The 27,307-nt window shown below is 37.5% G+C and overlaps 1 long non-coding RNA gene across 1 annotated transcript in view; it reads right to left on the reverse strand.

The window, feature by feature from the left end:
* LOC145518265 (uncharacterized) overlaps positions 1 to 8,211 on the reverse strand; it is a 96,488-nt gene extending 88,277 nt beyond the window's left edge. Inside the window, exon 1 of the long non-coding RNA XR_014062795.1 lies at positions 7,756 to 8,211. This is a non-coding gene — a long non-coding RNA (uncharacterized LOC145518265). The remainder of the gene's footprint in view (positions 1 to 7,755) is intronic.
* Between the last annotated feature and the right edge of the window lie 19,096 nt (positions 8,212 to 27,307).

Below are 27,307 nucleotides of genomic sequence, written 5' to 3' on the forward strand. Positions count from 1 at the left end.
AAACCACCATATGACCCAGCAATTCCACTCCTAGGCATATGCCCTGAGGAAACCAAAATTGAAAAGGACACATGTATCCCATTGTTCATTGTAGCACTATTTGCAATGGCTAGAACATGGAAGCAACCTAGATTTCCATCGACAGATGAATGGATAAAGAAGTTGTGGTACATATACACAATGGAATATCACTCAGTCATAAAAAGGAACACATTTGAGTCAGTTCTGATGAGGTGGATGAACCTAGAACCTATTATACGGTGTGAAGTGAGTCAGAAAGAGAAAGATAAATATCGTATTCTAACACATGTATACAGAATCTAGAAAAACAGTTCTGAAGAACTTATTTACAGGGCCGCAGTGGAGAAACAGATATAGAGAACAGACTTATGGACATGAGGAGAGGGGAGGAGAGGGTGAAATGTATGGAAAGAGTAACATGAAAACTTACATTACCATATGTAAAATAGATAGCCAGCGGGCATTTGCTGTATGGCTCAGGAAACTCAAACAGGGGCTCTGTATCAACCTAGAGAGGTGGGATGGGAAGGGAGGTAGGAGGGAGGTTCAAAATGGAGAGGATATATGTATACATATGGCTGATTCATGTTGAGGTTTGACAGAAAACAATGAAGTTCTCTAAAGCAATTATCCTTCAATAAAAATTTATATTAAAAAAATCTCAAAGGCAAAAAAAAATGAATATATTTGTTCTCATCTTGATCCTATTAATAACTGATTGGGTGATCTGTAGCAATTCACTTTGCTTCTCTGAAATTGAGTTTCTTCAACTAATATTTGATTGTTGAAATGGATCACTTCTATATTTTCTTGCACACAAAAATACACTTTCAGAATTTGTGACTTAACTCCATTTGCTTCCTAGTGCCATGAATATGTGTTTCCAGTCAACAAGTTTATAGTCAAGAAGTTGAAGATGCAAAATGCTACTGTTATGGGCATACTGTTGACCATATAGGAGTCCTTTAAGTTTTATTTCATAGTAAATACATGACTTCATAGTATTTCCCTAAACAGTGATTTCAAATATATGAGAAATGATATGAGTATAATGGAATACACAATATAAAATGCAACGCCATATCAATTTTAAGGCCTGAATGCTGGATTGGATCAGTTGTATACAGATTACTTAGCAGTGAACACAGGGAACAATTCTATCAAGAAACAGCACCACGAAAGAACTATTATTAAACTTATGGAAAAAATGACCACCCTCAGATAAGAGTAAGCTTCCCTGGTGGCTCAGAAGATAAAGCGTCTGCCTGCAATGCAGGAGACCCAGGTTCAATCCCTAGGTCAGGAATATCCCCTGGAGAAGGAAATGACAACCCACTCCAATATTCTTGCCTGGGAAAATCCCATGGATGGAGGAGCCTGGTAGACTACAATCCATGGGGTCACAAAGAGTCAGACACGACTCAGCAACTTCACTTTCACTTTCAGATAAGAATAAGTAAGTATAAACATCAAGGTCCTACTATATAACACAAAGAACTGTATTAATTATCCTGTGATAAAACATGGTGGAGGAGAATATGAAAAAGAATATGTAAGTATATAACTGTGTCATTTTGTTGTATAGCAGAAATTAAACACAACATTGTAAATCGACTATACATCAACAAAATTTTTAAAAATTGCAAAAAAAGATGATATGGGTACAGATCCTTATATAGTCATTTATGTCTTTGAGAACAGTTTTTTACTGTATTATTCCTGAGAACACAGTAATATCAGCCAAACCTATTATCCAATTGTTGGTAAAACTCTAAATCTATTAAATGAACTTCAAAAATCTCAATAGATATGTACAAAAACCCTAGAAGAAAATGTGATTTTCATTTGTAATATTTGATGAAAATATTACATTATCTCAGAGGGTGGACAGAATGAAAACCACAGTCACAGAAAATTAATCAAACTGATCACATGGACCACAGCCTTGTCTAACACAATGAAACTATGAGCCATGCTGTGTAGGGCCACCCAAAATGGATGGGTCATGGTGGAGAGTTCTGACAAAACGTGGTCTACTGGAGAAGGGAATGGCAAACCACTTCAGTATTCTTGCTTGAGAATCCCATGAACAGTATGAAAAGGCAAAAAGATGTGACTCTGAAAGGTGAACTCCCCAGATCGGTAGGTGCCCAATATGCTACTGGTGAAGAGTGGAAAAATAACTCCACTACGAATGAAAATACAGAGTCAAAGTGAAAACAACGCCCAGTTGTGGATATGACTGGTGATGGAAATAAAGTCCAATGCTGTAAAGAGCAGTATTGCATAGGAATATGGGATGTTAGGTCCATGAATCAAGGTAAATTAGAAGTAGTCAAACAGGAGATGGCAAAAGTGAACATTGACATTTTAGGAATCAGTGAACTAAGATGGACTGGAATGGGCAAATTTAATTCAGATGACCATTTTATCTACTACTGCGGGCAAGAATCCCTTAGAAGAAATGGTAGCCATTAGTCAACAAAAAGAGTCCAAAATGCAGTACTTGGGTGCAACTCAAAATGACAGAATGATCTGTGTTCATTTCCAAGGCAAATCATTCAGTATCACTGTAATCCAAGTCTATGCCCCAACCAGTAATGCTGAAGAGGCTGAAGTTGAACAGTTCTATGAAGACCTACAAGGCCTTCTAGAACTAACACCCAAAAAAGATGTCTTTTTCATCATAGGGGGCTGGAATGCAAAGGTAGGAATTCTCATACCTGGAGAAACAGGTAAATTTGGCCTGGAGTACAGAATGAAGCAGGGCAAAGACTAATAGACTTTTGCCAAGAGAATGCACTGGTCATAGCAAACACCCTCTTCCAACAACACAAGAGAAGACTCTACACATGGACATCACCAGATGGTCAACATCGAAATCAGATTGATTATATTCCTTGCAGCCAAAGATGGAGGGGCTCTATACAGTCAGCAAAAACAAGACTGGAAGATGACTGTGGCTCAGATCATGAACTTCTTATTGCCAAATTCAGACTTAAATTGAAGAGTGTAGGGAAAACCACTAGACCTTTCAGGTATGACCTAAGTCAAACCCCTTACAATTATACAGTGGAAGTGACAAATAGATTCAACTGATTAGATCTGATAGAGTGCCTGAAGAACTATGGATGAAGGTTTGTGACACTGTACAGGAGGCAGGGATCAAGACCATCTCCAAGCAAAAGAAATGCAAAAAGGCAAAATGGTTGTCTGAAGTGGCCTTACAAAAGCTGTGAAAAGAAGAGGAGTGAAAGGCAAAGGAGAAAAGGAAAAATATATCCATTTGAATGCAGAGTTCCAAAGAATAGCAAGGAGAGATAAGAAAGCCTTCCACAATGATCAATCCAAAGAAATAGAGGAAAACAATAGAATGGGAAAGACTAGAGATCTTTTCAAGAAAATTAGAAATGTCAATGGAACATTTCATGCAACGATGGGCACAATAAAGGACAGAAATGGTATGGACCTAACAGAAGCAGAAGATGTTAAGAAGAGGTGGCAAGAATACACAGAAGAACTATACGAAAAGTATCTTCATGACTCAGATAACCACGATGGTGTGATCAGTCACCTAGAGCCAGACATCCTGGAATGCAAAGTCAAGTGGGCCTTGGGAAGCATCACTACAAACAAAGCTAGGGGAGGTGATGATATTCCAGTTGAGCTATTTCAAATCCTAAAAGATGATGCTGTGAAAGTGCTGCACTCAATATGCCAGAAAATCTGGAAAACTCAGCAGTGGCCACAAGGATGGAAAATGTCAGTTTTCATTCCAATCCCAAAGAAAGGCAATGCTAAAGAATGTTCAAGCTACCACACAGTTGCACTCATCTCACATGCTGGAGTAATGCTCAAAATCCTCCAAGCCAGGCTTCAGAAGTATGTGAAGCATGAACTTCCAGATGTTCAAGCTGTATTTAGAAAAGGTAGAGGAAACAGAGATCAAATTGCCAACATCTGTTGGATCATAGAAAAAGCAAGAGAGTTACAGAAAAACATCTACTTCTGTTTTATTGACTATACCAAAGCCTTTGACTGTGTAGATCACAACAAACTGTGGAAAATTCTTCAAGAGATGGAAATACCAGACCACCTGACCTGTCTCCTGAGAAATCTATATGCCGATCAAGAAGCAACAGTTAGAACCAGACATGGAACAACAAACTGGTTCCAAATTGGGAAACGAGTACATCAAGGCTGTATATTGTCATCCTGCTTATTTAACTTTTATGCAGAGTACATCATGTGAAATGTCAGTCTGGATGAAGCACAAGCTGGATTCAAGATTGTCAGGAGAACTCAGATTCGTAGATGATACCATCCTTATGACAGAAATTGGAAGAGGAACCGAAGAGCCTCTTGATGAAAGTGAAAGAGGAGAGTGAAAAAGCTGGCTTAAAACTCAACATTAAAAAAACTAAGATCATGGAATCTGGTCCCATCACTCCATGACAAATAGGAACAATGGAAACAATGACAGACTTTATTTTCTTGGGCTCCAAAATCACTGCAGATGGTGACTGCAGCCAGGAAATTAAAAGATGCTTGCTTCTTGGAAGAAAAGCTATGACCGACCTAGACAGAATATTAAAAAATCATAGACATTACTTTGCAGACAAAGGTCCATAGTCAAAGCTATGGTTTTTCCAGTAGTCATGTATGGATATGAGAGTTGGACCATAAAGAAAGCTGAGCACTGAAATTGATGCTTTTGAACTGTGGTGTTGGAGAAGACTCTTGAGAGTTCCTTGGACTGCAAGGAGATCAAACCAGTCTGTCCTAAGGGAAATCAGTTTTGGATATTCATTGGAAAAGCTGATGCTGAAGCTTAAGCTCCAATACTTTCGCCTCCTGATGCAAAGAACTGACTCCTTAGAAAAGATCCTGATGCTGGGAAAGATTGAAGGAAAGAGGAGAAGGGGACGACAGAGGATAAGATGGTTGGATGGCATCACCAACTCGATGGACATGAGTTTGAGTAGGCTCCGGGAGTTGGTGATGGACAGGAAAGCCCGGCATTCTGCAATCCAATTGGTCTCAAAGAGTCGGACATGATTGAGCAACTGAACTGAACTGATGAAAAAAAGAGGGTGAATTATCCAGTGACAGTAAATGAGTAAAATATGCATTCACTGTCACCTACCTGATTACTTCATAAGAAAATTCATTTCATAGTTGTACAACTCCTAGTACCTATGGATAAATGTTCAAGGATGTGTATGGCAGCAATGGTAATAGTGATTAAAATTTATAAACAGCTAGGACCTTCATCAGTTAAGGAATGCAGAACTAAACTCAAACAACATAACATCATATATTTGTTTAAAATGTTATACATTCATGTGGTCTGTTTGTTACAATTGATGAGCTGATGTTGGTACATTACTAGTAACTTAAGTCCATGATTTATTTTAGCACCATGTGAATGCAAGATGTTAATAACAAGGGTGACTATGTGTGAGCGTGTGTGTGTGTGAGAGAGAAAGAGAGAGAGAATGTGGGGTCTCTAATTTAGCTCCATTTTTCTGTAAATCTATAGTTTTTCTAAATTTATATTAATTAAAAAATATACAAAGCAATGATAACAAAATGAGTCAGATGCATACTTTGAGTTGAAAAGGAATCTTTAATGTGTTATTAAGTGATTAACATATATAGGTTGGCTTATAAAAGTAAATATCCAAAAATCACCCTATATTTTTTATATTATGATTATATGAAAATTAACAAATGAATGAAATAATACATACTAGGCTTTAGTTCTGCTTATTTGGATGCAGATATGTGTTGAGAAAATGGAGAAGAAAAAAATGACATTGTAAAAGTGGAAAAATATATGTGCTATAAAATTAAAGAATATATTTTTCTGTTTTATAGTTAAACCATAACAAGCAGAAAAATGCGAAGCAATATTCATTATCTTCCATAACTAGGATAAACCTAAGCTAAGCTCAGAATTCCATGATTTGTTCTTAACATGTAAGGAAAGCTTTTATAATATAGAAAAGAAAACTTTCATATTTCAAAAATAGCCTTTCAGGACCATAATGTCATTATAGATTCAAAATTTATTTTGAGGCTTGAAATGCAAAGAGATTTCCTTCTTTGTCTAAATGACATCTGCAATCTGTGGCAGCTGCAGGGAAACTTGATATATGAGAAATTGATTTAATTATGCCAGTTTAAGTTTTTAAAGATATAATTTTTGTTATCCAAGACTTAATTTTAAAACAAAGTTTTACTACCCTCAATAAAAGTGACATAAAATGGTAAGAAAATAAATGTAAGTTCTTTGTTAAGTGTGTTTATATTATGGTCTTTTCTATGTGGGACAAACTTTTCTCAGTGTAAATCTTAGAATGAAAGCTGAGTGGCTGATAATGACTTCCTAGCATCACAGAGACCTTCCTCACCTTAACAGAGAAGTAGTTACCTGCTAGAGTTGGTTGCCTGCCCTCCAGGTTATAGAGGCAAGTATAAGGGATTAGGGAGGATAAGGCTTCCTGTCTGTATCTACATCTCTTAGCTCTAAATTTCTATACATTGATCATGAGTAAAGACTCAGATAGACTCAGTGCCCCATGGGATATGAGGATGGGTGGATGAAGGGTACTGGACAACAGCCTGGGTGCAAAGGAGAGTAGACTCCTAGAAACAGGAAGCGAAGTCATCAGTTGTTGGAGAGTCAGCTAGAGTTTTGGGTTTAATCACACGCTTCTCCCCATCTTAGATATTTGCACATCAAATTTCAACTGATAGACATTAATATATCACTATTATGATTGGTAGAATTGGTTTTAGAGAACATGACTTGGATTAAAAGACAGACAGACTTCCTGGAGCTTTTTCATATTCCCTCAAATTGGAATAATTACCTACATAGTCATAGATTCTACAGCTCTCATCACAGAGGTAGACCTGTATAAAACAGACAGAAATCATATCTGTGTTAGCAGGTGCTCCAAAATAAAGGGACTGAACTATACATACAGTTTATCCCAACCTTGCAAGTCAGATAAGAAGGTTAAAACAGTGACCTTAAGTGTAGATTCAATGGATAGTTCCTAAAGGAAATATGAAGATTGGGAACCAGGATTCCTTTAACAGGAAGTCTATAATGTTTCAAAGAGGTGATGGCTGCAATTATTTCACACTTTGCTCTCTAAAAGCAAATAAGCATATAGGAACAACAAGAGGTGACTAATTATACAAGGAACCTCTAAAATTTGTTGAATGCTATATATTATTCCGTCCTTCCAGTTCAGAATGATTCACTTCATTGTGATCTTATGCTGTCTAACAGCTACCACACCAGGCAGAAGAAATATAAAGATGAATAAAACATGCTCCCACTCCTCAAGGAATTTATAACTTGTTTACTATTTCTTAGCATTTTTACACAAGCTTCTCAAATTATTTGAAGGGTATTTTTAAAAGTCTATCTACCACTGCATAACTGTTTCTAAATTTTTTTTTTGCAAAACATTACACAATTTTTTAATTATTAAATGAAAAAATATCATTTGTTACATCATCACATTTGCTAGTCAGAGAAATGTGCCATAATGAAGAAAATCAATGCTGGATCAACTAAAGTCCATAGTTGGGAACCATAGTCTGAAACACAGTGTAGCAGGCATTGTGCAGAAAATTTGAATTGAAGTCCAGGCTAGTAACAGACTCCTCCAGGGAGGAAAGTGGCCCAGGGAGAAATGGATCACCTCTACTTACATCAGTCATTAAAGGTGGGTCTTCTTTGGAAGGGTACGCCCATGGGTAAGTGAATTTCCATCAGATGAGGCTGACAGCTGGAGATCACCCACTGACAGGCAACCTCAAACTGTTCTTTCTTGAAGGAGATCTGAGAGTTATAGCTTCATGTCCATTGCAGTCTACACCTGTACTGCTTGGAGCCACTTACACAGTTGGGGAAGAGTTCAACTAGGCATTTGGTGGGTCCTTCTTCCCCAGAGAAACAGGAGAAAGAGGTGGTCAGGACCAACTACAGCTTCCCCTATTGCAGCTGACATCACAACAAATGGTCATGGTCTCCCTTCTCCACTATCTATTCTAGATTCCTCTTGATTCGGTAAATAGCTTTGCTGACCTCGGTGGCATAACTGGTGTCAGGACTAAGACCATATCCCTGAGGGCTCTGAGACTGGGGTTACCAAGGCTCCTCAGACTGTGATGCTGCGCTTGTCCATTTAACATCATAATACAGCAAGGAAGTGAAAGGAAGTGCTCCAGTCTGAGATCATATATATTCCTCCCGGCTGCTCCAGGGAGAATCCCACCTCCTCCCCACAGTCAGGGTTACTTGTCAGCCAGTATGTCAATTCTACTTACTGCTGCTACCTGACTCAAGCGACCAGAGAGCAGCTGAAATTTATAGATCAATGGAGTTCTTTCTGAAGTGTCCCCTCTTTGCGGACCAAGAACTCTTAACTCTGCAGAACCCAGAGTTGTGGGTATGAGAACAATTTCCCTAGCAGGTTATTGGAAATGAGTTGGGAGGGTCATTACTACTTCTATAACTTGATTCTTCAACTGTTGTATTCTTCTTATTGGGGCCATAAAACCATATAAAGTGATTTGATTCAAAGTCCATACTGTATCCTGTAGTATGTAGACACCATCTTTAGAGAGAATTATATATGAGCTGATGCTTTAGCTGTGCCGTCGGGAAGTTGTTCCAGCATTCTGTGAGGTGAGCAGCTTCTGGATAGCTTGATATGTGACATGATTAGTGGGGCCGATAGCATGGACCCACTCCCCAATATTCTTCACTGTAAAGTGACCTGCTTGGTTTGCTGTGATATATGTGGGACTCTCAGTAGGTCAGGGCTTCCCTAGTGTCTCAGATGGTAAAGAATCTGCCTGCAATGCAGGAGACCTGGGTTTGATCCCTGTGTCAAGAAGGTCCCCTGGGTCAAGAAGATCCCCTGGAAAAGGGAATGGCTACCCACTCCACTATTCTTGCCTGGGAAATCCCATGGACAGAGGAGCCTGGTGAGCTACAGTGCATGTGGTTGTAAAAAGTCATACATGACTGAATGATTAACACTTTCCCAGTAGGTCAAAACTTTCATAAGGCATGTGGTAGTGGTTCTGGCTGAAACTCTGTAGGCAAGAAAGAAAAACCTATATCCAGAAAATGCATGTATTTTTATCAAAACAAATAGCAGCCTGTGCATTAGTGATTAATAATGCAGCTAGTTGGTCTGCTTGAGGGATGGTGCCAAATTTTTTGTATGTATGTGTGTGCACGTGTGTGTACTTTTAAATTTAATTTTATTATGATAAGAAACAGCATAAAATATATCTTCAACAAATGTAAAGTGTTCAATACATTACTGTTGACTATAGTACAGATCCGGAGAAGGCAATGGCAACCCACTCCAGTATTCTTGCCTGGTAAATCCCATGGACGGAGGAGCCTGGTAGGCTGCCGTCTATGGGGTCACACAGAGTCGGACATGACTGAAGCGACTTAGCAGCAGCAGCAGCATAGTACAGATCTCTGTAGCTTCTTAAGCTTATTTAACTGACACTTTACTTTGTTGATTTATAACTCCCCAGTCCCTGGTGATCACCATTTCCATTATTTGATTTTATGAATTTGACTCTTTTAGGTAACTCATATAAGTAGAATCATGTAATATTTGTCTTTCTGTGTCAGGTTCTATCAGTTAGCATAATGTAAAATGGACAAGAAAGGAGAAAACTTTTTTGATGATGGTCATTCTGATCAGTGTGAGGTGATAACTCATTGTAGTTTTGATTTTCTTTTCTCTCATAATTAGTGATGTTGAGCATCTTTTTTGTTCCTCTTGCCCGGCTGTATGTTTTCTTTGAGGAAATGTCTATTTAAGTCTCCTGCCCATTTTTTGATTGGGTTGTTTGTTGTGTTGATATTGAGCTATGTGAGCTGTTTGTGTATTTTGGAGATTAATCTTTTGTCAGTTGCTTCATTTGCAAATTGGGGGATTAGGATTGACATATATACACTACCATGTGTAGCTCGTAGAAAACTGCTGTACAGCACAGGGAGCTCAACCATGATGATCTAGAGGGGTGAGATGGGGGTTGGGTGAGAGGGAGATCCAAGAGGCAGAGGATATACATATACATGTGGCCGATTCACTTCATTGTATAGCAGAAAATAACACAATATTGAAAGCAGTTACACTCCAATTTAAAAAAGAGAGGAGGAAAAAATAAAGAGCATGCATAATCACATAGTCCTGCAGCTCTAAATATTTCAGAAACTTCCTACTATATCCAGAATAATCAAATAAGCAATTTGTTGTAATAGATAAAGAGAAAATTCCAATCTATGAATTAATGCTATATTTATGAAAGTTTAATGTATGAAAAAATTTGTGTATTAGAAGAGAAATATTAAAGACCATTTTGGAAATAGATTATACAGACTCTTATAACGAGTGCTATGTGATGCACGAGAGGGAGAGAACATTGAGGAGGATGCTGAGACTTCTAGCTTGAGCTAAATCAATGGTAACATCATTTTCCAGGAAAGAGAATGAAGCACGTATAAAAGTTGCATATGTATAGGTGTTAATTTCTTCTATTGAGCTCTGATCTACTTAAATATACTAACTCATCTTTTTACTCCCTACAGTACTGCATGTAATATTAGTCTCAAATCAAGTATTTGATATGAATGGAAAAATGCAAACTATCAAAATCTTATTTACAGACCACAAATAGTCTGAGGTTATTTGAGAAACCAGCCAGAGCAAAAAGGCTATTTTTAAAAATCCTGACGTTCTGATACACATGTAGGAAATCCATATTATATCACTGACATGAAGGCAAAAATGCATATTTCTCATTCTTTTTGATTTCACATTGGCCAGACTAGGATTTCTATTTTCTTTAAAGACTATTCCTAATGTTTATATGAATGAGTAGGGTGCCCTGTAGTGAAAAAGGGAGATTTGTTCATCAGCCACATCCATTGTGCTTGAAAAAAATGTAAAACTCTCATTGGATTGTGAGTTAAAATGCAACTTCAAAGCCTTCTTTCTTTAAACTTTGGCTGAGTGTAACAGCTTAGTCTGCCTCAGAGGCAGCTTCAATCTTTTCTACTTCATATTTCAGGAGCAGTGAAGCAAATTTTGAAGGGAGGAGGGCAAAATTCTTGCTAGAAATGGTCACAGGGCCAAGAAAGGTGATTCTGAAAACTAAAGTGGAAAGAAAAACAAAAACACCAATTTGCATCGTTTGAACTCTGAAGAGCATCCAAGGTCAAAGGAGATATCACGTGAACAGCCTGTGAATAAACCAATCATTGTCCTTGGAATAGGTCCAAATCAGAGTCCAGGCAGCCTGGCTCCTGGAAACTGAGCTTAGTGAAACTGAAGAGAGATTTGGCACTGAAAAGACATCATAGAGGAAGAACAAAACCCTGCCCTGGGCAATGGCATCACTGAGGAGCACTAATTCATTTAGCTGGGGACAGTTAGGTCTTCTTTTTGTTTGCGCCAGCATATGGGAGGTATTATTGGAGTAGCTGTTTTGCTCTTCTGCATCTGTTGCTAACACAAATAAAACCTCTCTGGCTGCCTTATTTATACCTTCTTCTTGCATGACCAAGAGGATGATTTTCAGTCCTGTCATGGCACATCTCATAGCAACAAGTGGCTGTTATTGTAAATAAGTTAGTTTAATTTTATTGCCTCCCCCAAATATGGGGAACAGTTTGCTGCCTATACAAACAGTGCTATAGGCTTCGATGGAGATTCCTGAGGCTTAAGTGAATTTAACAAGGGGAACTAGGCATCAATTGCCCAGGAGAAAAAAATTACAGACAAGGCAGAATGGGTCATAGGGAGAACAACTATACCAAACTGTTGGTCACTCAGTCATGTTTGACTCTTTGTGACCCCATGGACTGTAGCCTGCCAGGGTCTTCTGTCCATGGAATTCTCCAGGCAAGGATACTGGAGTGGATTTCCATTCCATTCTCCAGGGGATCTTCCCAACCCAGGGAACCTCCTGCACTGCAGGCAGATTCTTTATCGTCTGAGTCACTGGGGAAGCCCAAATATACCAAAACACTTCTTTAAGTGCCACATAAGTACATAAGAAATGGGGTAAATTGGTGCAACAAACCTTAGAAATGGGAAATAAATTATTATACCTCTATTTTGTTGGTAATATTACTACAAAAAAATAGAAGTAATAATGGCCATCATTTTTGTCATTGTTTTACAGTTTACAAAGCAGAGCAAGTATGGCAGCCACTATGGAGAATAGTATGGAGGAGGTTCCTTGTGCTCAGTAGTTCAGGAGTGTTTGACTCTTTGTGGCTCTTCTGTCCGTGGAATTTTATAGGCAAGAATACTGGGGCAGGTTGCCCTTTCCTACTCCAGGGTTCTTCCCTGACCCAGGGATTGAAACCACATTGGCAGGTGGGTTCTTTACTATTAACGCCATCTAGGAAGCCCATGGAGTTTCCTTAAAAACATAAGAATATAGTTATCATATGATCCATCAATCCCACTCTGGGGCATATATCCAGAAAAACACAAAAAATTAAAATTCAAAAAATTACTTGCATGCCAATGTTCATAACAGCACTATTTATAATAACCAAGACATGGAAGCAACCTAAGTATCCATGGATAGACAAATGGATAAAGAAGATGTAGGATTCCCTGGTGGCTCAACCAGTGAAGAATCAGCCTATAATGCAGGAGACCTGGGTTCATTTCTTGGGTGAAGAAGATCCTCTGGAGAAGGAAATGGCAACCCACTCCAGGATTCTTGCCTGGGAAATCTCATGGAGAGAGGAGCCTGGTGGGCTATACAGTCCATGGGGTTGCAAAGATTGGACATGACTGAGTGACTAATACTATCACACACACAAACACACACATACACACACATATGATGGAATGTTGCTCAGACATAAAAAATAGAAAATAATAAAATAATGGCAGTTGCAGCAACATATTTGGACCAAGAGATTATCCTAATAAGTGAAGTAAGGCAGACAAAGACAAATATCATATGATATCACTTATATGTGAAATCTAAAAAAATGACACACGTGAACTTATTTACAAAACAGAAAAAGATTCATATACATAGAAAACAAATTTATGGTTACCAAAGGGAAAAAGGGTAAGAAGGATAAATTAGGAGTTTGGAATTGACAGATATACACTACTATATATAAAATAGGTAAACAACAAGGACCTACTGTACAGCACAGAGAACTATATTTGATATCTTGTAATAACCTAAAATAGAAAAGAATACACACACATATATATAAATGAATCACTTTATTGTATACCTATAAAAAAAGAAACCAGTATAAAAATATTACATTTTCAATTTGTATGTTCAAAACAAACTGTTCATTGAGGAGTATGTAAATTCTCAAAGATAGTTAAGGACTGAGTCAGCTCTGGGACCTAAAGCCTCCTTATAGTTTGCCTGTTCTTCCCTAGGCCAAGTCTAGCACTTAAAATAGAAGTCAAGAAAAATAAACTAAAATGGTAACAATAAAACAGTCTCATCTCATTATGCCTGCATTGCTCATTCTTCTGTGTATTTTCATGAAGAATATACAGAGATTGCATATGTCATGGCATCTACTTACATGAAGACTATTAAACTCATTTCACCACCAGGCACATAGATCTAGGTACTAGCAAATCTCAGAACACAGAGAAAAGATAAAATGTGTGATTGTAACATCTTGGAAGTTGAGGCACTTGTCTTCTGCTTAAAGATCTACTAGACTAGGGAAGAGGCAATGGTATCAAAAGTTGTCTCCACCACTACACTACAGTTGTCTCCACTGTGAGTTGAATGGAAGAAGAAACAATTCCTATTAGGCAAAATAATCAGAAAACAACTTAAAAAATAATTAGGCACATAATATTAAGCAGGAAGGCATGGAAAGAAAAATTGCAAGACATTTAATTACCACTCATCCTACTGCCTCATTATCCTACCCTATTTTTGCCATTTATTTCCCTTTCATCTTTCACTCTGCCTTTTCCCCTCATGCCATCTTAAAATCCCTCTTTCTCTCGTTTGTTCTGTCATCTTTTCTTTTTGCTCCTGTCTTCCATTTCTTCTGTATTTCTGGAAAGTGGAAAACAGGAGGGGCTTTGTGGTAAGATGGCTATATGTGTTTGTAACATCCGATTATAGGATTTTTAAGTTATTTTTTTTTTTAATTAATTACATTTTAAAATGAATTCATATCTATCTATCTATCTACCTAGCTATCAATCAACTATCCAGAGAGAGAAACAGAAAAAAAAAAGATTATTGAATAAAAAACCTTGATATAATGTTTAATGCTCTTGGTATTTTTAAAATAGAATAAAACATTTTTCTTTGGTAGAACATTTGACCACTAAGCTTCCAGGTTTAGTGCATAATTCCTTTATAAATTGGCAGAGCAAAGAGACAGGCTTTTTAGCAAATACCATGTGGCGAGGTTAGACTAAACCTGGAACCCATTTTTCTCACTGATAGTTACACTTACTTTGGACTGGCTGTGTTTACCAATAAACCTAAAAATGTAATTAATTAAGTCACTGTTCATCTTAGAGAGAATTTCAGTGGGGAAAATTGTAAAGAAGACATAAATATTCAAAATTATTCACGTGGTTTGTAAGAAAATGAAAAAGTACCAAGTTTCCCAAGAAATTTTCCAGTGCAACTTTAATTCACCCAACCTGGTAAAATCTACATCTACTGAAGACAAATGTCTTAAATTCATGCCTTAGTAGAGCTATATTTCTTTACTATTTCAAGGCCCAGAGTTGTTTTCCTTTCAGTTAGGGAGTCCTCATTTTCCCAACAGGCTGTGTCAAAGTGTGTACATTCCTTTTAGAGCCTGATAAATAGAAAAGTAATTTGTCATCTCCGATATCATCTATGACAGCAAAAGTCTGAGCAACTATTTAGATTATGAACTATAGAAACTATTTATAATTTTCCATTGGAATTTTCCAGGAGAGAAAGGTGCTTTCCCACTCTTATCTCATGTAATTTTCAAAACTCTCTGGAGTTCGGAGACCAAAATAAAGCAAAAATTCCCAGAGATCATTCAGAGAGGTTGCAGTGAAGCTAGGAAATGAATCTGGGCCGACAGATTTCCTTCTACCCAAATGATATGTGTGTCCAGGCCCTGATAGCTCCTTCTAGCTTCTTATCACTGTGTTTTTTGGTCTGTAGCTTATCCCATTCTGGAGCTGCTCTGTCAGAAGTTGTTCATGGAATTACAATTCCAAAAATAGAAAGACCTTGGCAGTCATCTAGGTCATCTATAACTTTCATTTTTTATGGAAAAGAAATTGATCCCCAGAGAGGTAGAAGATTCTGTCACACTTAATAAATTATAAATACAGAAATAGAATTTGCATTTCTTACTTCCAGACCACTGCTTTATTTCCAGTTCAACGAAACAACTCAGGTCATTTAATTTTCCAGTAAATCTTCCTATACTCTGGTCAAAATTTAATCTATGCATTTACTGATTTTTGTACTTGTCATTTTAATTGAAAAATTGTTTATCAATGAATCTTTATTTTTGTGATGGAGTTGCAGTTTGTATTTAACAGTTGCCATTCCACTGTAGTATAGCTTTTATTTCTTTTTTTGACTCAAGGGTTTACCCATGATTGAAGTGTAGGCATTTGTGTAGATAGCTGGCAAAATGATATAGTCAAAAAAGGCCACAGTAGTGAGGCATACAGGTAGTTTTACAAGTATCATATCCAAGATTTCAAGATTTAATTAAGAAAATTGAACAAAATTTGCCTTTATGTATGTTCCCCTCTTTAATGAAATAAAATTTCAATAAGGTACTTGACAACCAATGCTGGATATTATTTTTTATCATTGAAATAAAGAGTAACACATTAATACACTATTTCAAAGATCAAATACTATTACATATAAAGCATATATTAATATTTCCATGTAAAAGTTGTCATTTTCACCTATTTACAGGTCTATTCATTGCATAAAATCCCAATTAATCTTCACAGAATTTTAATAATGCAGGCAATCTGTACAGATGGTGATCAGAGTATGATTATAGTACTTTATGATTTATGCAGAACTTTCAACTTGTGCTCTCAGTTGAGGTTAATGATAGTCTTATAATTTACAGGTTTTTATTGTTATGAGCTTCTCTGGTGGCTCAGATGGTAAAGAATCTGCTTGTGATGCAGAAGCCCTGGGTTTGATTCCTGGGTTGGGAAGATCCCCTGGAGAAGGGAATGGCAACCCACTCCAATATTCTTGCCTGGAGAATTCCATGGACAGAGGAGCCTGGTGGGTTACAGTCCATGGGGTCACAAAAAGTCAGAACAGAGCGACTGTCACTTTTATTGTTATATTATGAAAACTAGCATTTAGTGATGTTAAATTATTTTCTCAGTCACAAAATGAGTTAATGGTGTGGTTTGAGATTTAATCATGTTTTACAACTCCAGGCCCGAAGAGCTAGCATTTAAAGTCCAAGTTATGAGAAGAAATCAACTAAGTAAAAATCCTGGAGGAAGTGTTCCAAATGAAGAAACCTGAGATGGGACTGCTCATGTTGTGTCCAAAGGAAATGATTAGAAGTAGTGTTAAGAGATAAGGATGGTGACATAGGCAAAGGGGAGCTAGTGTAGGACCCCACATATTGTGTTGAATAGTTTTGAATGTTTTAGAGTTTCAGTAGGAAGTTGAAGGATTTTGAGTACAACTGTGGTGGGGTCAGATTTGTAATTTAGAAAAAACACTCAATGTACTGTGCAGGAGGACCTCTTTGGCTAGGGGAGAAAATTAGGGGTGCAGAGAAAATGATTAGGAGCCTGTGGAAATAACCCAATGAGATGGTGGTATCTTGGACTGAAAGTGAATAGCAATTAAGATAGTGAGAATGCTAAGATGTAGGATATATTTTGAATTAGACTGATGGGATGGAATGTAGAGAATGAGAGAAGAGAAAAATTAGGTATAATTCTGGGGGCTTTTGTTCTGAGCAAATAAGCATAGCATGATGCCATTTTCTGAGTAGCAAAGACTTGTTGTGAGGTATATTAATTTCACAAACATTTTTGAGTGCATTATTCCTACCCCAAGATTATACTTACCCTTGGAAATATAGCTGTGAAGGCAGTAGAATAAGTCTCTACCTTTATGGAGCTACCTTTCCTTGAGGGTAAGATAGATAATAAATAAACAATAGATATCAGAAGGTGATGAGTATAATAAAGCCAATTTTAATGTTACAAGGAAAACAGAAACACTTAGGGTGGATTTGCTCTTTTCTTTTTTATTTATTTTTTAAAATTTAATTAATTAATTTATTTTAGTTGGAGGCTAATTACTTTACAATATTGTAGTGGTTTGCCATACATTGACATGAATCAGCCATGGGTGTACATGTGTTCCCCATCCTGAATCCCCCTCCCACCTCCCTGCCCATCCCAACCCTCAGGGTCATCCCAGTGCACCAGCCCTGAGCACCCTGTCTCATGCATTGAACCTGAACTGGCAATCTATTTCACATATGATAATATACATGTTTCAAGGCTATTCTCTCAAATCATCCCAACTTCGCCTTCTCCCACAGAGTCCGAAAGACGGATTTGCTCTTTTAAATAGGTATGTTGATAAAGTGTCAGCAGGGAGGTGCTGTTTGTAGAAAGACCCAAATATCATGTAGATATAAGCTGTGCTAAACCTGACTGTTTATTGGACATCCATCACACGCATGAATTGAACAACTAGATAGTTAAGTCTGGAATTTAGAAGACAGATTGAGGATTAAGATGTAAATTTTTAGTATACAGCTGCATTTTAATAACATAGAATTTATGGGGAAAAGATGAATGCTTGAGATAGAGAACTTGGCCTTGAGGCATCAATATAGAGATCATGTGGGGGAAAAGTGGCTAGGAGAGACAGACAGACTGATGCACATTCATAAACACACAGAGCGAGGATCCAGTAAAGTCTGAAGAAAGCTAAGACTATGATCCTAGAATTGAAGAATAAATGTGTGAAAAAAGGGTGAGAGGAGTGGCCAATTCTGCTATTTGCTGAGGAAATTGATATTTCCTCAAGATGAGGATGGAGAAGCAGTCACTGGCTTTGATGAGGCTCAGGTTATTGGTGACCCCCGCAAAGTAAATTTAAAGAAATGAAAACTAAACCTCAACTGCAGTGGATTGAGAAGAAAATATGATGCAAGGAAGTAGAAACAGTAGCTGTAGACAAGCCTTGGGAGGAGGTTTCTGTGAAGGAGACCTAAGGCATACAGTTGAGGCTGGAAGTGCTCAAGGAATCTAAGGAGGCTCATTGTTTTCATGATAGAGACATTAATACATACTTCTAACTCAAAAAATTGACCCAGTATAGAGAAATTAATGCTGTAGAAGAGAAGGAAGATTATTCAAAAGCAGTATTTTTTATAAAGGCAAAGAAGAATAGGATCTAAGGCACAGGGTAAGAGGGGACTTAGTCCGGAAAGAGGACCTCTAATTCCACTAGAAAAAAACAAATTGAATGTGTAGCTGGATGGTGGTAGTTTAAGGAAATTGGTAGTGGAAATTGAGACTGGGATTTTTGGTCTGAGATTTCATCTTTTTTTTTTCCCAATGAACTATGTGTTGGAAGTTGACAATTTATGTGAGAGGCACTTGAGCTTTGGAGATTTAAGGAGCTAAGATGTTAACTAGTTGGCTCAGAGTTGAAAACAAATCTACTAGAGCAGTGTTGAATGCTCATAATGCCCATTAATTTGAGCACAAATTTATAGTCAGTACAGTCAGCAAGTATATAGAATTGGTCCAATTTTTTATCTTCTGTTGAGTAAGCAGATCAGTTCAGCTCAGTTCACTCAGTCATGTCCAACTCTTTGAGACCCAATGGACTGAAGCACTCCAGGCTTCCTCGTTCATCACTAACTCCTAGAGCTTACTCAAACTCATGTCCATCGAGTTGGTGATGCCATCCAACCATCTCATCCTCTGTCATCCCCTTATCCTCCTGTCTTCAATCTTTCCCAGCATCAGGGTCTTTTCAAATGAGTCAGCTCTTCACATCAGGTAGCCAAAGTATTGGAGCTTCAGCATCAGTCCTTCTAATGAATATTCAGGACTGATTTCCTTTAGGATTGACTTGTTTTATCTCCTTGCAGTCCAAGGGACTCTCAAGAGTCTTCTCCAAGACCACAGTTCAAAAGCATAAATTCTTCAGCGCTCGGCTTTCTTTATGGCCCAACTCTCACATCCATTCATGATTATTGGAAAAACCATAGCTTTGACCAGATGGACCTTTGTCAGCAAAGTAATGTCTCTGCTTTTTAATATGCTGTCTAGGTTGGTCATAGCTTTTCTTCCAAGGAGCAAGCGTCTTTTAATTTTATGGCTGCAGTCACCATCTGCAGCGATTTCGGAGCCCAAGGAAAGAAAGTCTCTCACTGGTTCCATTGTTTCCCCATCTATTTGCCATGAAGTGATGCGATCGGATGCCATGATACTCATTTTTTTGAATGCTGAGTTTTAAGCCACCTTTTCACTCTCCTCCTTCACTTTCATCAAGAGGTTCTTTAGTTTCTCTCCGTTTTTTTTGCCATAAGGGTGACGTCATCTGCGTATCTGAGATTATTGATATTTCTCCAGGCAATCTTGATTCCAGCCTGTGCTTCATCCAGCCCAACATTTCGCATGATGAAGTCAGCATTATAAGTTAAATAAGCAAGGTGGCTCCTCTGGTGGCTCAGATGGTAAAGAATTCGCCTGCAATGCGAGAGACCTGTGTTCGATCCTGAGGTTGGGGAGATTCCCTGGAGGAGGGCATGGCAACCCACTCTAGTATTCTTGCCTGGAGAATCCCCATGGGCACAGGAGCCTGGTGGGCTACAGCCCTTGTGGTCGCAAAGAGTCCAACAGGACTGAGTGACTGAGCACAGCACAAGCAAGGAGACAGTATACCTCCTTGACGTACTCCTTTCCCAATTTGGAACCAATCTGTTGTTTCACGTCCAGTTTTAACTATTGCTTCTTGACCTGCATACAGATTTTTCAGGAGACAGGTAAAGTGGTCTGGTACTCCCACCTCTTGAAGAATTTTCCACAGCTTTTTGTGATCCACACAGTCAAAGGCTTTAGCATAGTCAATGAAGCAGAAGTAGGTGTTCTTCTGGAACTCTCTTTCTTTTTCTATGACCCAACAGATGTTGGCAATTTGATCTCTGGTTTCTCTGCCTTTTCTAAATCCAGCTTGAACATCTGGAAGCTCTCGGTTCACATACTGTTGAAGCCTAGCTTGGAGAATTTTGAGCATTACTTTGCTAGTGTGTGAGATGAGTTTAATTGTGAGATGAGTGATTGCAATTTTGAGATGAGTGCAAATGTATAGAATAGGCTCCCTTTAAAAACAATGCTGCTTGGAGAATGTAAATTTTGAATAATGCCTGGAAGAGACTCTGCTTTGATGGAAAGTTGAGTGTAGGGTATTTTGGTCTAGTGTTCATTGTTGCAATGAAAAGAAAAAATTCAAGTTAATTCAATTTATTATCAAGCTAACCTTGAGAAAATAAATGGATTCTCATGGAAATTTGGAAAGAGCAGCTACACTAAGTTCTCACTAAACTGAGAACTTGGTAGGGGGCAACTGGTTTCTCAGGATGCCTTGAAAGCTTAGAATTTGTGGTTAATAGATTTTCTCTTCTAAGTCTTTGCAGCTATGACTTGGCCATACCCTAGGGAGTTTTGGTCCTAATGTTTGTCAGTCATCCAACTGTGAATTTTTTGCTTCCCACTGCAATCAACAGAGAGAGCCTAACTCTTGTGTTGGATGAAGTGATTAAGCATTCCATGGATAAACTGCCTCTAATCAGGGACTAGTCCTAATTCAATAAGCTGAGGTCAGCAATGAGAGGGGTGTGAACATGTGGCTACTTTGGCAGCAGAGGTTAAGGGTGGCCAGAGTCCCTTAGAAGGATATGAGAGCACACGGGTGATGATCACCATCACTGAGTTATTTCAGGCCAGAGAAAGAGATGAGCAAGTGCCTGAAATTATTTATCTTTTTGGATTGGGGAGTAATCATCAGCATTCTGAATTCACGCATATGTAGTCTTCTAACTTTAATTTTTATTATGGCATATTGTTATGTTCCATTGGAGCTTACATTCTAGAACTCTTTTTAGAAACTAGTATATGAACCACAGGAAGGGAAATGATTTAATAAAGTTTTCAGAAGATTGTTGCAGTTATTTTTTCTGGAGTCTGCTGAGCATCAAGTGTGGGGATGTGGCGGAAACATATTTGACAGGAAATTTACAACTTACTACTAAAATGTGTTTCTGTTCCTAAAATTATACCAGGTGAATGGAACAGATTGTCCTTTACTAATACAACAAATGCAACCCTTAGTACAATTCTGTCTCTGCCAGGAGAAGGATGAGATAATTTGAGGAAGGGAAGTTGGGGATACTCATCTTTGACTTTATTTAAACCTTGTTTTCCTTTTCCCAAGAAAATAGACTTTAGTGAACAACCTGGTACTTCCTACTTGTACAAACTCTCAACCCAATATTGTAGAAATAAAAAAAAAATGTCCATACACTTTGTGAATAAAATTAAACTGTTACAACCTAAATGAGAAAAGAATTTGAAAAAGAATAGATAAATGTATTAATATGTATATAACTGAATCACTTTACTGTACACCTGAAACAAACACAACATTGTTAATCAGCAACACTTCAATATAAAAAATTTTTAAAGTTAAAAAAATTAAACTTAAAAATTTCAACTAATGCTTTTCATTGCTAAAACCTTTCTTAAAACCATGCAAAATCAACTAAAATAAATAAATTTATTTATAAAATAAAATAAAAATCATGCAAAACCAGGTCAGCCACCCATCTTCTTTATCTTTTCAACAGATCACCAGGATTCAATTGCTTTCTTCCTCTTTCGTAAGTGCTGTTCTAGCCGGTTGGATTTCCTTTCTGCCCTCCAAAATTAAGCTTATAAATGAGATACAGACACCCTAGTTCCTTTGGTATTTGTTTTTCTCAAAGATAATCAGGAAGGCTGCTGATAACAATAAAAAGTCCCCATAACAATTACAAAATTGCAAACATAAGGAATGGCAAAACGTTCAAATCTCTTATAAAGGTCATTCCTAACCCGCATCTAAGTTGGTAACTGAAACTCTCATAGACTTCTACTCTTTTTTTTTTAAATCCTTTGGACAGGGTTTATCAAAACTCTCATCTTCTCTCACATTCCATTCTTCTCTGCTGACAGAACAGAATAGGTGGAATGCTAAGGCTTATCAAGGACTACCTGATTAATTGACAACTACTGTGCCACTAGACATTGGCCTCGCTTGCAAAAAACCTTCAGTGCATTTCCTCCTAAGACCTACAATGACTGTTTCCTACTGATTAAGGAAAAAAGGGTTGATCCTATACAAACATTGTTATGGCCTCCCCTGTTAGCCTGTGCCGTGAACCCAGCTACCTGTCCTCTGTTCAGCTGAGACCCTATATTATCTGTCTCCACTGGGCTTTCATTTTAGTCATTTTAATGTTACTCTCCTTCAGGTGTGGGGTTAGCTAGAAAAATCACCCCAGATCATTGATCTCTATTATATATTATAGAAGGGCTTCCCAGTTGGCTCATAGGTAATGAGTCTGCTTGCCAATGCAGGAATCTCAGGAAATGTGTTTTCAATTTCTGGGTCAGGAAAATTCCCTGAAGAAGGAAATGGCAACCCACTTCAGTATTCTTGTCTGGGAAATCCTATGGACAGAAGAGCCTGGCAGGTTACAGTCCAAGGAGTCTCAATGGGTCGGACATGACTTAGTGACTAACCACACACACACACACACAGCACATACATTATAGAAAGAATTCGGAGTTAACATATACACATTGCTATATATAAAATAGATAACCAAAAAGAGACTACTGTGTATCACAGGCAGTTATATTCAGTATTTTACAATAACCTATAAAGGAAAAGAATCTGAGTATATATAAACACATACAACTGAATCACTTTGCTGAATACCTGAAACTAACACATTATAAATCAACAGTACTTCAATTAAAAAGAAAAACAAATAAAAAGATTGTAAAGGAGAAAAATATGGCAATAAATTTTGTTTTGTCTCTTCCACATCTGATCATTAGCACCAGCCACAAGCATTGCTTCAGGCCTCCGATCTTCAAGTTTGCATCCTCAGGACCATGTTTACTGTCGTCTTCTTAAAGTATCTGAGTGAGATTTTGGGTATGGGATGGGAATACAGGCATTGTTTTTCTTCCTTTGGGAGTCATTTTTTCCAAAAGGGGCTCATAAGTCAGATCAAGGACAGATTAAAGAGAAATAGATCACTGTAATCTCTAGAAGCTGTACAACTGACTTTATCAGTTGTAGCTTTCAAAGAAATTAATGGCATATTGACTCTATCAAAAAACAAAGCAAAAAACTGTATCTTACTATTTACAACATAAATGGGATATTTTTCACAACCTGACCTTTATACCTACTTTTTCATCAGAAAATACATCAACATAAGAGAAAGAGAGCAAGCCAGCATGTGAGAGAAAATATGAATGAATAGTGACAAATATGAAACTATAAATCTACTTTAAAGACAGCAGGCTTGAAATCCTTGAACACTGGGTGGAGTTTCTTGTTTTCCACATAAATCAAATGGCTTATCTAAGACAGTGTATCCTATTATTTGACTATATCTTACACAGAATAGAAGTAGGTTTTGAATTTATAGTAAATGGGTTCCTTTTCCACTCATAACACAGACAACTTCCAGTTCTGATAAGAAAGTAGCTGAACTTCATTTGATCAGATTGTTTGAGGTCAAAATTAAAGAATGGAAAAACTAGATCACAGTAATATTACATCAGTGAATAGCAGAATGTTTAAACTGCAAATAATCTGTGGGAAAAGAAATTGATGTTATTTCTATTTCTATTACTTCAGTATCTAGAGAAGTCATTCATTACAAACATAGTGCCATTCAAAGAGAAAAAATGTGTACCCTAAAGGTGTACATACATTACTATGTTTTTTTGTTACATTTTTCTCATATTACTAATAGAAGTGAAATTCAACCTCAACCACACCATTCTGCAATCACACAAAGGGTGGAAATTTTCTCCAATAACATTTCCAGCATAACCATTTTTAGGACTTTAGCACAACTCCTCCTTGACTTTTCTGTGCTTTTTCTAACTTTCTTTTTCTTACACTTTTACCTTACATAGTCTCATACTGTTTCAATACTTAAAAGGATTTATTTTAATCAAAAAATATATAAAATGTATAGATTTTCTCTTACTACCTATGCAAATAATGATATGACAAGCAAAAAGTCAGAAACATTGACAACTTTTATCTGAGAGCTTTAAAAGATAATGCTTGTACACCTGACTAACTACCCTTTGGTCTATAAATTTTAACACTTTTTAAATTTGGGACATAACAAGTTGAAAGTTGGTAAAAACAAAAACAACAACAAAAACCCCCAGAGCTACCAACTTAATTTCTGGAAAGGCAGTACATGCTGAAAGTATTCTTATCTGGAATTCAGGTTGGGGAGACAAGGGTTTATACAATTCTGTTTGATAAGAGATGATAGATATCTATATGAATCTACTAATTTGCCAAGAGATTGACTTCCTGGGGTGGAAGGAAAAGGCTGGAATCCATGTTAATATACTATTAAATGATGTTGCAAACATATCTGATCAATCTGAGTGGTTTCAGCAGTGCCCAGACAACAGAAAAGAACAACAGGGTCCCAAATGGAAGAAAGAGTCTGGAATTATGAGTCCACATGTAGCAAAAAGTCTATGTGGTCAAAGGACATGACTGATTTTGAAACTTATTCCAGTTGGAGACTGAGTGTATCTGTATGACCAGGGACTGATGAGTAACTGTGTCAGCACAGAAGAAACTACAATATTCTAGGACTAATGCACCATTACTGTGGAATATTCCCTGACTAAACAAAAGATAGGAACACAGTAGACAAATGGAAAATACATATTAACTTCACCACGTATAATGCTGAGCCTGGGTAAATTCACAGGAATCCTCAAGGAAGAGATAGCAGTCACAGTGGTGACACTGAAGGTCATGGGAACTGGTGACTGCATGAAGCTGCCCTCTCAATGGTTGCCTTGGGCCATGTGACACTGCCTGGGCATGATCTCATGTGATGAGTGGAAAGAGCTCTATCATTAACTACCAGCAGATTTTAAAGCATGAACCTTTGCTATAGGAAGTTTCCCTAAATTGAACATCCACAGGAAGTAGTGATACAGTAATGGGTCAGGAGTAGGGTTTCAGCTCTAAGGTGGTACCTTGGCAAAGATGTCTACCAGTTTGGTGAAAAGCATCAGCAGCAGAAGGAGGCAAAAGGCCAGAAGTGATGAGAAAAAGCTTGTGAGCATCCTTGAGAGTCCTTGAAGACAGGCTACTATTGAGGTGCTCTCCATAGGAAAATAGGAATTTGGAACTCAAGATCTGCATACTAATGAATATTAGTGTTATTATCCCTACATTGTATTTGCTTTGTTGTGAATGTATTGATGGAGGCAATGTCTCCAATTTTACTCAAGAAAAGTCTTGAACTTTTCATCGACAATAAATTGGCATTTTGTTTCAAGTCACTGTGGCAACTCTTCATGCATATCATCAGATTATGAATTGTGGGTTTTAAATGTTTTAGATAGCTAAAGTTTATTTACTAAAGTCACAAAATTTTATTTTCAATGACAGAAGTCATTACAAATTAATATTTTCTTTAGTTTCTTTCTTTAAAAAAATACTGTCACATTTGCTTGTTTTAGTTTTTGCCTGGAGCTAAAAACTAATGCTTGTTTGGCTTAGAAAAATTTGAAGATCAAAGAAAATATCATGCAAAATAAGTATTACCTGTAATTCTATCATAATTCCTTTGAAAACCCACACAGTCAATGATCAGGGTATATCAAACCAGGGAATTCTTTTATTTCTAGCTTTTTGCCCCATCTATGAAAAGTAATTAATACTCTAAATTCCTTTTATCTCAGATTTTCTAATGCAGAAGTTAAATTGACTATTGTTTTTTTATTGACTATTCTTAATCTATTAAAATAAAATGCTATGTTTTTGAGAATTATTATGCCCAGTTCTTGACCTGGTGAGTTGATAGCATGGTTTCATGATAGCATGACAATGAACAATGGGATGTCACCAAAATAAAGGATTAGCTTAAAAAGCTTGTTCAAGTTTTCTTCCATACCATTTTATGGAAAAACCTGAAAAAACTTTTTGGCCAACTCAGTTTTGATATCAATACTATCAAGAGCTAACATATTTTGTACTCAGCATGTTTCAGATTCTGTTCCATGAATTTTACATGTGTTATCTTATTCAGTCTTACAGGAATCCTATAAATGCTATTATTACCTCTACTTTACGATTAAGGATGAAGGCACATAACATTCCTGCAACATGTCTAAGGCTCCACATGCGTGCGTACTAAGTTGCTTCAGCCTGTAGCCCACCAGGCTCCTCTGACCATGGGATTCTCCAGGCAACAACACTAAGGCTCCACAGTTAATAGCCATTCTGTGGTCATAAATGCAGACAACTTTATTAAATACGGAAGATTAGTGGATGGGCTGGTATTGGGTATTGTCATACAATTAGTGAGTTTCTAAATTGAAATAGGGTGTATATGCGTGTGTACTAGGTCACTTCAGTCATGTCTGACTCTATGCGACCCTGTGGACTGCAGCCTGCCAGGCTCCTCTGTCCATGGGATTCTCTAGGAAAGAATACTGAGTGGGTTGCCTTTCCTTCCCCCAGGGGATCTTCCCCACCCAGGGATTGAACTGGTGTCTCTTACCTCTCCTGCATTGACTATGCTAAAGCCTTTGAGTGGATCACAACAAACTGTGGAAAATTCTTAAAGAAATGGGAAAACTACCTTACCTGCCTCCGAGAAAACCTGCAGCTCAAGAAGCAACAGTTAGAACTGACATGGGACAGCAGAGTGGTTCAAAATTGGGAAAGGAGTACGTCAAGGCTGTATATCGTCACCCTGTTTATTTAACTTATATGGAGAGTACATCATGGGAAATGCCAGGTTGGATGAAGCTCAAGCTGGAATCGAGACTGCCTGGAGAAATATTAATAACCTCAGATATGCAGATGATACTACCCTAGTGGCAGAAAGTGAAGAGGA

The sequence above is a fragment of the Giraffa tippelskirchi genome, chromosome 8 (genome assembly GCF_054371585.1).
Source record: "Giraffa tippelskirchi isolate mGirTip1 chromosome 8, T2T-mGirTip1v1.2.pri, whole genome shotgun sequence".
Lineage (NCBI taxonomy): Eukaryota > Metazoa > Chordata > Mammalia > Artiodactyla > Giraffidae > Giraffa > Giraffa tippelskirchi.